Source organism: Syngnathus scovelli, chromosome 13 (genome assembly GCF_024217435.2).
Source record: "Syngnathus scovelli strain Florida chromosome 13, RoL_Ssco_1.2, whole genome shotgun sequence".
Lineage (NCBI taxonomy): Eukaryota > Metazoa > Chordata > Actinopteri > Syngnathiformes > Syngnathidae > Syngnathus > Syngnathus scovelli.
The window spans coordinates 199,265-211,594 of NC_090859.1; the positions used below are offsets into that span (position 1 = coordinate 199,265).

Here is a 12,330-nt window from a genome sequence, read left to right on the forward strand (position 1 = left end):
GACCACCTCCGCGGTGCTTATAAACAGCCGATCCGCTCGGCGGGGGCTATTTTCGGCCACTTGGCTCGTGCGCACGGCCTCCCGGATGTGCCGGGCGGGTGCGCGAGCTCGCCGGCCGCTGGAAGTCGAATGAGGCGCCGCGACCACCTCCGCGGTGCTTATAAACAGCCGATCCGATCGGCGGGGGCTATTTTCGGCCACTTGGCTCGTGCGCACGGCCTCCCGGATGTGCCGGGCGGGTGCGCGAGCTCGCCGGCCGCTGGAAGTCGAATGAGGCGCCGCGACCACCTCCGCGGTGCTTATAAACAGCCGATCCGCTCGGCGGGGGCTATTTTCGGCCACTTGGCTCGTGCGCACGGCCTCCCGGATGTGCCGGGCGGGTGCGCGAGCTCGCCGGCCGCTGGAAGTCGAATGAGGCGCCGCGACCACCTCCGCAGTGCTTATAAACAGCCGATCCGTTCGGCGGGGGCTATTTTCGGCCACTTGGCTCGTGCGCACGGCCTCCCGGATGTGCCGGGCGGGTGCGCGAGCTCGCCGCCCGCCGGAAGTCGAATGAGGCGCCGCGACCACCTCTGCGGTGCTTATAAACAGCCGATCCGCTCGGCGGGGGCTATTTTCGGCCACTTGGCTCGTGCGCACGGCCTCCCGGATGTGCCGGGCGGGTGCGCGAGCTCGCCGGCCGCTGGAAGTCGAATGAGGCGCCGCGACCACCTCCGCGGTGCTTATAAACAGCCGATCCGCTCGGCGGGGGCTATTTTCGGCCACTTGGCTCGTGCGCACGGCCTCCCGGATGTGCCGGGCGGGTGCGCGAGCTCGCCGGCCGCTGGAAGTCGAATGAGGCGCCGCGACCACCTCCGCGGTGCTTATAAACAGCCGATCCGTTCGGCGGGGGCTATTTTCGGCCACTTGGCTCGTGCGCACGGCCTCCCGGATGTGCCGGGCGGGTGCGCGAGCTCGCCGCCCGCCGGAAGTCGAATGAGGCCCCGCGACCACCTCTGCGGTGCTTATAAACAGCCGATCCGCTCGGCGGGGGCTATTTTCGGCCACTTGGCTCGTGCGCACGGCCTCCCGGATGTGCCGGGCGGGTGCGCGAGCTCGCCGGCCGCTGGAAGTCGAATGAGGCGCCGCGACCACCTCCGCGGTGCTTATAAACAGCCGATCCGCTCGGCGGGGGCTATTTTCGGCCACTTGGCTCGTGCGCACGGCCTCCCGGATGTGCCGGGCGGGTGCGCGAGCTCGCCGGCCGCTGGAAGTCGAATGAGGCGCCGCGACCACCTCCGCGGTGCTTATAAAGTGCCGATCCGCTCGGCTTGGAGCTATTTCCGGCCTCCCGTTGGTGCCGGGCGGCGTGCGCGAGCTCGCCGGCCGCGATCTCCTCCGCGGTGCTTATAAACAGCAGCATGCGCACGGCCTCCCAGAATTTGAACACATTTCGTCAATAAATTTCGCATATTGAATTTTGAAGTTTAATATAATGCAACAATTGAGCTCGACTTATACAAAGGATATATCATAAAATCGTAAATTTCCGTCGAATTTTAGGTGGTCGACTTATACACCGAGTCGACCTGTACACCGGCAAATACGGTAAATACGATTAAATAAAATGATACGACTGGCATAAAAACAAATGTAAACCACATAAAAATAAAAGTCACCATTACGTTGAATTATTGGGAGCACCGAGCTTGTTTCTCAGAAACGAGCCGGTCCCATCCAGACGTAATCGGAGACAATGAAACCCGAAGTGGTTAAGGTTTGTCTTTTAATGCAGGATGCTTGGTCTCCATGTGCCGAAGCAGTTTTGAAGGCTTCATTGGCTCGCTCGCTAGTTTGAGGGGCGATTGTGTCTATAAAATGCAAAATGTTGGGTCACCTCACGGCTTACGGCCATACTACCCTGAGAACGCCCGATCTCGTCCGATCTCGGAAGCTAAGCAGGGTCGCGCCTGGTTAGTACTTGGATGGGAGACCGCCTGGGAATACCAGGTGCTGTAAGCTTTTTCTTTTTCTTATGTGCACTTCAATCATTTAAGAAGCTATTTTTTACAACACCCATCACGAATGGCATCCGGAAACAGCAAGCCTAATTTAAACTCCGACATTGAAACTATAACACGAGTTTGAAAGCTATATTATGTGGTGACATCCACAGCATTGTAGTTAATTTTTTTACCGCTAGAGAGCAGACTATGTACAGTGAGCATGGCTCCCTGTGAACTCAAAGCAGCAGGCTTGACTTGTAAAAGAACCCAACACAACACTTCCATGAAGTGATTTTAAACTTTTCAAGGCATTTATTTTGATTCAGCAAAATGCAGGTCGCAACGGCAAATTCGTGCTACCGCATAAAAAGCTGTCAATAACTTTTCATGATAGCCATGTTTCCAGAAAACACCAAAAGCCTTGGAAGAAAGCCTGTTTCGGCCCTGGTTGTAAAAAAAACAAAAAAAAAACAAAAGGGAAGGGTGACCGTCCGGGAATACCAGGTGCTGAAAGCCTTTTTTTTTTTTTTCTTCCCACGTCAATTGTGAAAGGAAACTTTTACCACAGCCATCAAGTCCCGCCGCTGCTTGGCATGGTTTCAGGGGCGATTGTGTCTATAAAATGAAAAATTCTGAGCGGTCTCACGGCTTACGGCAATACTACCCTGAGAGCGCCCGCTGTCGTCCGATCTCGGAGGCTAAGCAGGGTCGGGCCTGGTTAGTACTTGGATGGGAGACCGCCTGGGAATACCAGTTACCGTAAGCTTTTTTTTTTTTTTTTTTTTTTTTATTATGTGCACTTCAATCGTTTAAGCCAAGAACTTTTTACAGCACCCATCACGAATGGCATTCGGAAACTGCAAGCCTAGTTTGAACTCCGACACTGAAACTACAACACGAGTTTAAAACCTACATTGTGTGGCGACAGCCATAGCATTGCAGTTCACGTTTTTACCGCTAGAGAGCAGACTATGTACAGTGAGCATGGCTCCCTGTGAACTCAAAGCAGCAGGCTTGACTTGTAAAAGAACCCAACACAACACTTCCATGAAGTGTTTTTAAACTTTTCAAGGCATTTATTTTGATTCAGCAAAATGCAGGTCGCAACGGCAAATTCGTGCTACCGCATAAAAAGCTGTCAATAACTTTTCATGATAGCCATGTTTCCAGAAAACACCAAAAGCCTTGGAAGAAAGCCTGTTTCGGCCCTGGTTGTAAAAAAAAACAAAAAAAAAAAACAAAAGGGAAGGGTGACCGTCCGGGAATACCAGGTGCTGAAAGCCTTTTTTTTTTTTTTTTTCCCACGTCAATTGTGAAAGGAAACTTTTACCACAGCCATCAAGTCAAGCCGCTGCTTGGCAGTTTCAGGGGCGATTGTGTCTATAAAATGAAAAATTCTGAGCGGTCTCACGGCTTACGGCAATACTACCCTGAGAGCGCCCGGTCTCGTCCGACCTCGGAGGCTAAGCAGGGTCGGGCCTGGTTAGTACTTGGATGGGAGACCGCCTGGGAATACCAGTTACCGTAAGCTTTTTTTATTATTTTTTTTTCTTATGTGCACTTCAATCGTTTAAGCCAAGAACTTTTTACAGCACCCATCACGAATGGCATTCGGAAACTGCAAGCCTAGTTTGAACTCCGACACTGAAACTACAACACGAGTTTAAAACCTACATTGTGTGGCGACAGCCATAGCATTGCAGTTCACGTTTTTACCGCTAGAGGACAGACTATGTACAGTGAATAAAGAGCATGGCTCCCTGTGAACTCAAAGCAGCAGTCTTTACTTGTAAAAGAACCCAGGACAACACATTGCGCTTCCATGTAGTGTTTTTACCTTTTTCATGACATTTATTTTGATACAGCCAAATGCAGGTTTTGTGCACTTCACTTTTCCGTTGGGCATTCGCGTATAACCCTATTCCAGTTACGGCCAGATTCTTTTAGACTAGTGGTCCCCAAACTTTCTTGCGCCACGGACCGGCGACGCGTCAGAAATATTTTTGCGGACCTGACTTTATATATATAAATAAACAATAAATCTATATAAATAAATACTACATTTATAATAAATATATATAAATAGGATTAAATAAAATGATACGACTGGAATAAAAACAAATATAAACCACATAAAAATAAAAGTCACCATTACGTTGAATTATTGGGAGCACCGAGCTTGTTTCTCAGAAACGAGCCGGTCCCATCCAGGCGTAATCGGAGACAATGAAACCCGAAGTGGTTAAGGTTTGTCTTTTAATGCAGGATGCTTGGTCTCCATGTGCCGAAGCAGTTTTGAAGGCTTCATTGGCTTGCTCGCTAGTTTCAGGGGCGATTGTGTCTATAAAATGCAAAATGTTGGGTCACCTCACGGCTTACGGCCATACTACCCTGAGAACGCCTGATCTCGTCTGATCTCGGAAGCTAAGCAGGGTCGGGCCTGGTTAGTACTTGGATGGGAGACTGCCTGGGAATACCAGGTGCTGTAAGCTTTTTCTTTTTCTTATGTGCACTTCAAGCTCTTTTTTTTTTTTTTTCTTATGTGCACTTCAATCGTTTAAGCCAAGAACTTTTTACAGCACCCATCACGAATGGCATTCGGAAACTGCAAGCCTAGTTTGAACTCCGACACTGAAACTACAACACGAGTTAAAAACCTCTATGTTGTACAGTGAATAAAGAGCATGGCTCCCTGTGAACTCAAAGCAGCAGTCTTTACTTGTAAAAGAACCCAGCACAACATATTGCGCTTCCATGTAGTGTTTTTACCTTTTTCATGAAATTTATTTTGATACAGCCAAATGCAGGTTTTGTGCACTTCACTTTTCCGTTGGGCATTCGCGTAGAACCCTATTCCAGTTACGGCCAGATTCTTTTAGACTAGTGGTCCCCAACCTTTCTTGCGCCACGGACCGGCTACGCGTCAGAAATATTTTTGCGGATCTGCCTTTATATATATAAATAAACAATAAATCTATATAAATAAATACTACATTTATAATAAGTATATATACCGTATTTGCCGGTGTATTGGTCGACCTTTTTCGATCCAAAATCGACCGAAAAAAATCGACCTCGACTTATACACCGAGTCATAAAATTTAACTTCGTATTCATCGCTTCAAATGTGATGGTAACCAAGGCCGTTTCTCATGCATCTCATTGTGCGTTGCACTTAGAAAATTTGAACCGGGCGGCGTGCGCGAGTGCGCGGCCCGCTGGAAGTCGAATGAGGCGCCGCGACCACCTCCGGGGTGCTTTTAAACAGCCGATCCGCTCAGCGGGGGCTATTTTCGGCCACTTGGCTCGTGCGCACGGCCTCCCGGATGTGCCGGGCGGGTGCGCGAGCTCGCCGGCCGCTGGAAGTCGAATGAGGCGCCGCGACCACCTCCGCGGTGCTTATAAACAGCCGATCCGCTCGGCGGGGGCTATTTTCGGCCACTTGGCTCGTGCGCACGGCCTCCCGGATGTGCCGGGCGGGTGCGCGAGCTCGCCGCCCGCCGGAAGTCGAATGAGGCGCCGCGACCACCTCTGCGGTGCTTATAAACAGCCGATCCGCTCGGCGGGGGCTATTTTCGGCCACTTGGCTCGTGCGCACGGCCTCCCGGATGTGCCGGGCGGGTGCGCGAGCTCGCCGGCCGCTGGAAGTCGAATGAGGCGCCGCGACCACCTCCGCGGTGCTTATAAACAGCCGATCCGCTCGGCGGGGGCTATTTTCGGCCACTTGGCTCGTGCGCACGGCCTCCCGGATGTGCCGGGCGGGTGCGCGAGCTCGCCGGCCGCTGGAAGTCGAATGAGGCGCCGCGACCACCTCCGCGGTGCTTATAAAGTGCCGATCCGCTCGGCTTGGAGCTATTTCCGGCCTCCCGTTGGTGCCGGGCGGCGTGCGCGAGCTCGCCGGCCGCGATCTCCTCCGCGGTGCTTATAAACAGCAGCATGCGCACGGCCTCCCAGAATTTGAACACATTTCGTCAATAAATTTCGCATATTGAATTTTGAAGTTTAATATAATGCAACAATTGAGCTCGACTTATACAAAGGATATATCATAAAATCGTAAATTTCCGTCGAATTTTAGGTGGTCGACTTATACACCGAGTCGACCTGTACACCGGCAAATACGGTAAATACGATTAAATAAAATGATACGACTGGCATAAAAACAAATGTAAACCACATAAAAATAAAAGTCACCATTACGTTGAATTATTGGGAGCACCGAGCTTGTTTCTCAGAAACGAGCCGGTCCCATCCAGACGTAATCGGAGACAATGAAACCCGAAGTGGTTAAGGTTTGTCTTTTAATGCAGGATGCTTGGTCTCCATGTGCCGAAGCAGTTTTGAAGGCTTCATTGGCTCGCTCGCTAGTTTGAGGGGCGATTGTGTCTATAAAATGCAAAATGTTGGGTCACCTCACGGCTTACGGCCATACTACCCTGAGAACGCCCGATCTCGTCCGATCTCAGAAGCTAAGCAGGGTCGGGCCTGGTTAGTACTTGGATGGGAGACCGCCTGGGAATACCAGGTGCTGTAAGCTTTTTCTTTTTCTTATGTGCACTTCAATCGTTTAAGAAGCTATTTTTTACAACACCCATCACGAATGGCATCCGGAAACAGCAAGCCTAATTTAAACTCCGACATTGAAACTATAACACGAGTTTGAAAGCTATATTATGTGGTGACATCCACAGCATTGTAGTTAATTTTTTTACCGCTAGAGAGCAGACTATGTACAGTGAGCATGGCTCCCTGTGAACTCAAAGCAGCAGGCTTGACTTGTAAAAGAACCCAACACAACACTTCCATGAAGTGATTTTAAACTTTTCAAGGCATTTATTTTGATTCAGCAAAATGCAGGTCGCAACGGCAAATTCGTGCTACCGCATAAAAAGCTGTCAATAACTTTTCATGATAGCCATGTTTCCAGAAAACACCAAAAGCCTTGGAAGAAAGCCTGTTTCGGCCCTGGTTGTAAAAAAAACAAAAAAAAACAAAAGGGAAGGGTGACCGTCCGGGAATACCAGGTGCTGAAAGCCTTTTTTTTTTTTTTCTTCCCACGTCAATTGTGAAAGGAAACTTTTACCACAGCCATCAAGTCCCGCCGCTGCTTGGCATGGTTTCAGGGGCGATTGTGTCTATAAAATGAAAAATTCTGAGCGGTCTCACGGCTTACGGCAATACTACCCTGAGAGCGCCCGCTCTCGTCCGATCTCGGAGGCTAAGCAGGGTCGGGCCTGGTTAGTACTTGGATGGGAGACCGCCTGGGAATACCAGTTACCGTAAGCTTTTTTTTTTTTTTTTTTTTTTTCTTATGTGCACTTCAATCGTTTAAGCCAAGAACTTTTTACAGCACCCATCACGAATGGCATTCGGAAACTGCAAGCCTAGTTTGAACTCCGACACTGAAACTACAACACGAGTTTAAAACCTACATTGTGTGGCGACAGCCATAGCATTGCAGTTCACGTTTTTACCGCTAGAGAGCAGACTATGTACAGTGAGCATGGCTCCCTGTGAACTCAAAGCAGCAGGCTTGACTTGTAAAAGAACCCAACACAACACTTCCATGAAGTGTTTTTAAACTTTTCAAGGCATTTATTTTGATTCAGCAAAATGCAGGTCGCAACGGCAAATTCGTGCTACCGCATAAAAAGCTGTCAATAACTTTTCATGATAGCCATGTTTCCAGAAAACACCAAAAGCCTTGGAAGAAAGCCTGTTTCGGCCCTGGTTGTAAAAAAAACAAAAAACAAAACAAAAGGGAAGGGTGACCGTCCGGGAATACCAGGTGCTGAAAGCCTTTTTTTTTTTTTTTTTCCCACGTCAATTGTGAAAGGAAACTTTTACCACAGCCATCAAGTCAAGCCGCTGCTTGGCAGTTTCAGGGGCGATTGTGTCTATAAAATGAAAAATTCTGAGCGGTCTCACGGCTTACGGCAATACTACCCTGAGAGCGCCCGGTCTCGTCCGACCTCGGAGGCTAAGCAGGATCGGGCCTGGTTAGTACTTGGATGGGAGACCGCCTGGGAATACCAGTTACCGTAAGCTTTTTTTTTTTTTTTTTTTTCTTATGTGCACTTCAATCGTTTAAGCCAAGAACTTTTTACAGCACCCATCACGAATGGCATTCGGAAACTGCAAGCCTAGTTTGAACTCCGACACTGAAACTACAACACGAGTTTAAAACCTACATTGTGTGGCGACAGCCATAGCATTGCAGTTCACGTTTTTACCGCTAGAGGACAGACTATGTACAGTGAATAAAGAGCATGGCTCCCTGTGAACTCAAAGCAGCAGTCTTTACTTGTAAAAGAACCCAGGACAACACATTGCGCTTCCATGTAGTGTTTTTACCTTTTTCATGACATTTATTTTGATACAGCCAAATGCAGGTTTTGTGCACTTCACTTTTCCGTTGGGCATTCGCGTATAACCCTATTCCAGTTACGGCCAGATTCTTTTAGACTAGTGGTCCCCAAACTTTCTTGCGCCACGGACCGGCGACGCGTCAGAAATATTTTTGCGGACCTGACTTTATATATATAAATAAACAATAAATCTATATAAATAAATACTACATTTATAATAAATATATATAAATAGGATTAAATAAAATGATACGACTGGAATAAAAACAAATATAAACCACATAAAAATAAAAGTCACCATTACGTTGAATTATTGGGAGCACCGAGCTTGTTTCTCAGAAACGAGCCGGTCCCATCCAGGCGTAATCGGAGACAATGAAACCCGAAGTGGTTAAGGTTTGTCTTTTAATGCAGGATGCTTGGTCTCCATGTGCCGAAGCAGTTTTGAAGGCTTCATTGGCTTGCTCGCTAGTTTCAGGGGCGATTGTGTCTATAAAATGCAAAATGTTGGGTCACCTCACGGCTTACGGCCATACTACCCTGAGAACGCCTGATCTCGTCTGATCTCGGAAGCTAAGCAGGGTCGGGCCTGGTTAGTACTTGGATGGGAGACTGCCTGGGAATACCAGGTGCTGTAAGCTTTTTCTTTTTCTTATGTGCACTTCAAGCTCTTTTTTTTTTTTTTTCTTATGTGCACTTCAATCGTTTAAGCCAAGAACTTTTTACAGCACCCATCACGAATGGCATTCGGAAACTGCAAGCCTAGTTTGAACTCCGACACTGAAACTACAACACGAGTTAAAAACCTCTATGTTGTACAGTGAATAAAGAGCATGGCTCCCTGTGAACTCAAAGCAGCAGTCTTTACTTGTAAAAGAACCCAGCACAACATATTGCGCTTCCATGTAGTGTTTTTACCTTTTTCATGAAATTTATTTTGATACAGCCAAATGCAGGTTTTGTGCACTTCACTTTTCCGTTGGGCATTCGCGTAGAACCCTATTCCAGTTACGGCCAGATTCTTTTAGACTAGTGGTCCCCAACCTTTCTTGCGCCACGGACCGGCTACGCGTCAGAAATATTTTTGCGGATCTGCCTTTATATATATAAATAAACAATAAATCTATATAAATAAATACTACATTTATAATAAGTATATATACCGTATTTGCCGGTGTATTGGTCGACCTTTTTCGATCCAAAATCGACCGAAAAAAATCGACCTCGACTTATACACCGAGTCATAAAATTTAACTTCGTATTCATCGCTTCAAATGTGATGGTAACCAAGGCCGTTTCTCATGCATCTCATTGTGCGTTGCACTTAGAAAATTTGAACCGGGCGGCGTGCGCGAGTGCGCGGCCCGCTGGAAGTCGAATGAGGCGCCGCGACCACCTCCGGGGTGCTTTTAAACAGCCGATCCGCTCAGCGGGGGCTATTTTCGGCCACTTGGCTCGTGCGCACGGCCTCCCGGATGTGCCGGGCGGGTGCGCGAGCTCGCCGGCCGCTGGAAGTCGAATGAGGCGCCGCGACCACCTCCGCGGTGCTTATAAACAGCCGATCCGCTCGGCGGGGGCTATTTTCGGCCACTTGGCTCGTGCGCACGGCCTCCCGGATGTGCCGGGCGGGTGCGCGAGCTCGCCGGCCGCTGGAAGTCGAATGAGGCGCCGCGACCACCTCCGCGGTGCTTATAAACAGCCGATCCGCTCGGCGGGGGCTATTTTCGGCCACTTGGCTCGTGCGCACGGCCTCCCGGATGTGCCGGGCGGGTGCGCGAGCTCGCCGGCCGCTGGAAGTCGAATGAGGCGCCGCGACCACCTCCGCGGTGCTTATAAACAGCCGATCCGTTCGGCGGGGGCTATTTTCGGCCACTTGGCTCGTGCGCACGGCCTCCCGGATGTGCCGGGCGGGTGCGCGAGCTCGCCGCCCGCCGGAAGTCGAATGAGGCGCCGCGACCACCTCTGCGGTGCTTATAAACAGCCGATCCGCTCGGCGGGGGCTATTTTCGGCCGCTTGGCTCGTGCGCACGGCCTCCCGGATGTGCCGGGCGGGTGCGCGAGCTCGCCGGCCGCTGGAAGTCGAATAAGGCGCCGCGACCACCTCCGCGGTGCTTATAAACAGCCGATCCGTTCGGCGGGGGCTATTTTCGGCCACTTGGCTCGTGCGCACGGCCTCCCGGATGTGCCGGGCGGGTGCGCGAGCTCGCCGCCCGCCGGAAGTCGAATGAGGCGCCGCGACCACCTCTGCGGTGCTTATAAACAGCCGATCCGCTCGGCGGGGGCTATTTTCGGCCGCTTGGCTCGTGCGCACGGCCTCCCGGATGTGCCGGGCGGGTGCGCGAGCTCGCCGGCCGCTGGAAGTCGAATGAGGCGCCGCGACCACCTCCGCGGTGCTTATAAACAGCCGATCCGCTCGGCGGGGGCTATTTTCGGCCACTTGGCTCGTGCGCACGGCGTCCCGGATGTGCCGGGCAGGTGCGCGAGCTCGCCGGCCGCTGGAAGTCGAATGAGGCGCCGCGACCACCTCCGCGGTCCTTATAAACAGCCGATCCGCTCGGCGGGGGCTATTTTCGGCCACTTGGCTCGTGCGCACGGCCTCCCGGATGTGCCGGGCGGGTGCGCGAGCTCGCCGGCCGCTGGAAGTCGAATGAGGCGCCGCGACCACCTCCGCGGTGCTTATAAACAGCCGATCCGCTCGGCGGGGGCTATTTTCGGCCACTTGGCTCGTGCGCACGGCCTCCCGGATGTGCCGGGCGGGTGCGCGAGCTCGCCGGCCGCTGGAAGTCGAATGAGGCGCCGCGACCACCTCCGCGGTGCTTATAAACAGCCGATCCGCTCGGCGGGGGCTATTTTCGGCCACTTGGCTCGTGCGCACGGCCTCCCGGATGTGCCGGGCGGGTGCGCGAGCTCGCCGGCCGCTGGAAGTCGAATGAGGCGCCCGACCACCTCCGCGGTGCTTATAAACAGCCGATCCGCTCGGCGGGGGCTATTTTCGGCCACTTGGCTCGTGCGCACGGCCTCCCGGATGTGCCGGGCGGGTGCGCGAGCTCGCCGGCCGCTGGAAGTCGAATGAGGCGCCCGACCACCTCCGCGGTGCTTATAAACAGCCGATCCGCTCGGCGGGGGCTATTTTCGGCCACTTGGCTCGTGCGCACGGCCTCCCGGATGTGCCGGGCGGGTGCGCGAGCTCGCCGGCCGCTGGAAGTCGAATGAGGCGCCGCGACCACCTCCGCGGTGCTTATAAACAGCCGATCCGCTCGGCGGGGGCTATTTTCGGCCACTTGGCTCGTGCGCACGGCCTCCCGGATGTGCCGGGCGGGTGCGCGAGCTCGCCGGCCGCTGGAAGTCGAATGAGGCGCCGCGACCACCTCCGCGGTGCTTATAAACAGCCGATCCGATCGGCGGGGGCTATTTTCGGCCACTTGGCTCGTGCGCACGGCCTCCCGGATGTGCCGGGCGGGTGCGCGAGCTCGCCGGCCGCTGGAAGTCGAATGAGGCGCCGCGACCACCTCCGCAGTGCTTATAAACAGCCGATCCGTTCGGCGGGGGCTATTTTCGGCCACTTGGCTCGTGCGCACGGCCTCCCGGATGTGCCGGGCGGGTGCGCGAGCTCGCCGCCCGCCGGAAGTCGAATGAGGCGCCGCGACCACCTCTGCGGTGCTTATAAACAGCCGATCCGCTCGGCGGGGGCTATTTTCGGCCACTTGGCTCGTGCGCACGGCCTCCCGGATGTGCCGGGCGGGTGCGCGAGCTCGCCGGCCGCTGGAAGTCGAATGAGGCGCCGCGACCACCTCCGCGGTGCTTATAAACAGCCGATCCGCTCGGCGGGGGCTATTTTCGGCCACTTGGCTCGTGCGCACGGCCTCCCGGATGTGCCGGGCGGGTGCGCGAGCTCGCCGGCCGCTGGAAGTCGAATGAGGCGCCGCGACCACCTCCGCGGTGCTTATAAACAGCCGATCCGTTCGGCGGGGGCTATT

The 12,330-nt window shown here is 52.7% G+C and overlaps 4 non-coding genes and 4 pseudogenes across 4 annotated transcripts; all 8 read left to right on the plus strand.

Moving 5' to 3' along the window:
• The first annotated feature begins 1,882 nt into the window (after positions 1–1,882).
• On the plus strand, positions 1,883–2,001 carry LOC125980260 (5S ribosomal RNA). Its single transcript, XR_007485574.1, has one exon. It is a non-coding gene; the product is annotated as a 5S ribosomal RNA (ribosomal RNA).
• Positions 2,002–2,632: 631 nt separating this feature from the next.
• On the plus strand, positions 2,633–2,751 carry LOC125980232 (5S ribosomal RNA; annotated as a pseudogene).
• Positions 2,752–3,397: 646 nt separating this feature from the next.
• LOC125980285 (5S ribosomal RNA) lies at positions 3,398–3,516 on the plus strand (annotated as a pseudogene).
• Positions 3,517–4,358: 842 nt separating this feature from the next.
• LOC125980263 (5S ribosomal RNA) lies at positions 4,359–4,477 on the plus strand. Its single transcript, XR_007485577.1, has one exon. It is a non-coding gene; the product is annotated as a 5S ribosomal RNA (ribosomal RNA).
• Positions 4,478–6,403: 1,926 nt separating this feature from the next.
• LOC125980256 (5S ribosomal RNA) lies at positions 6,404–6,522 on the plus strand. The gene has a single exon (XR_007485570.1). It is a non-coding gene; the product is annotated as a 5S ribosomal RNA (ribosomal RNA).
• A 630-nt stretch (positions 6,523–7,152) lies between these two features.
• On the plus strand, positions 7,153–7,271 carry LOC125980294 (5S ribosomal RNA; annotated as a pseudogene).
• Positions 7,272–7,914: 643 nt separating this feature from the next.
• Positions 7,915–8,033, plus strand: LOC125980226 (5S ribosomal RNA; annotated as a pseudogene).
• An 842-nt stretch (positions 8,034–8,875) lies between these two features.
• LOC125980264 (5S ribosomal RNA) lies at positions 8,876–8,994 on the plus strand. The gene has a single exon (XR_007485578.1). It is a non-coding gene; the product is annotated as a 5S ribosomal RNA (ribosomal RNA).
• The last annotated feature ends 3,336 nt before the right edge of the window (positions 8,995–12,330 follow it).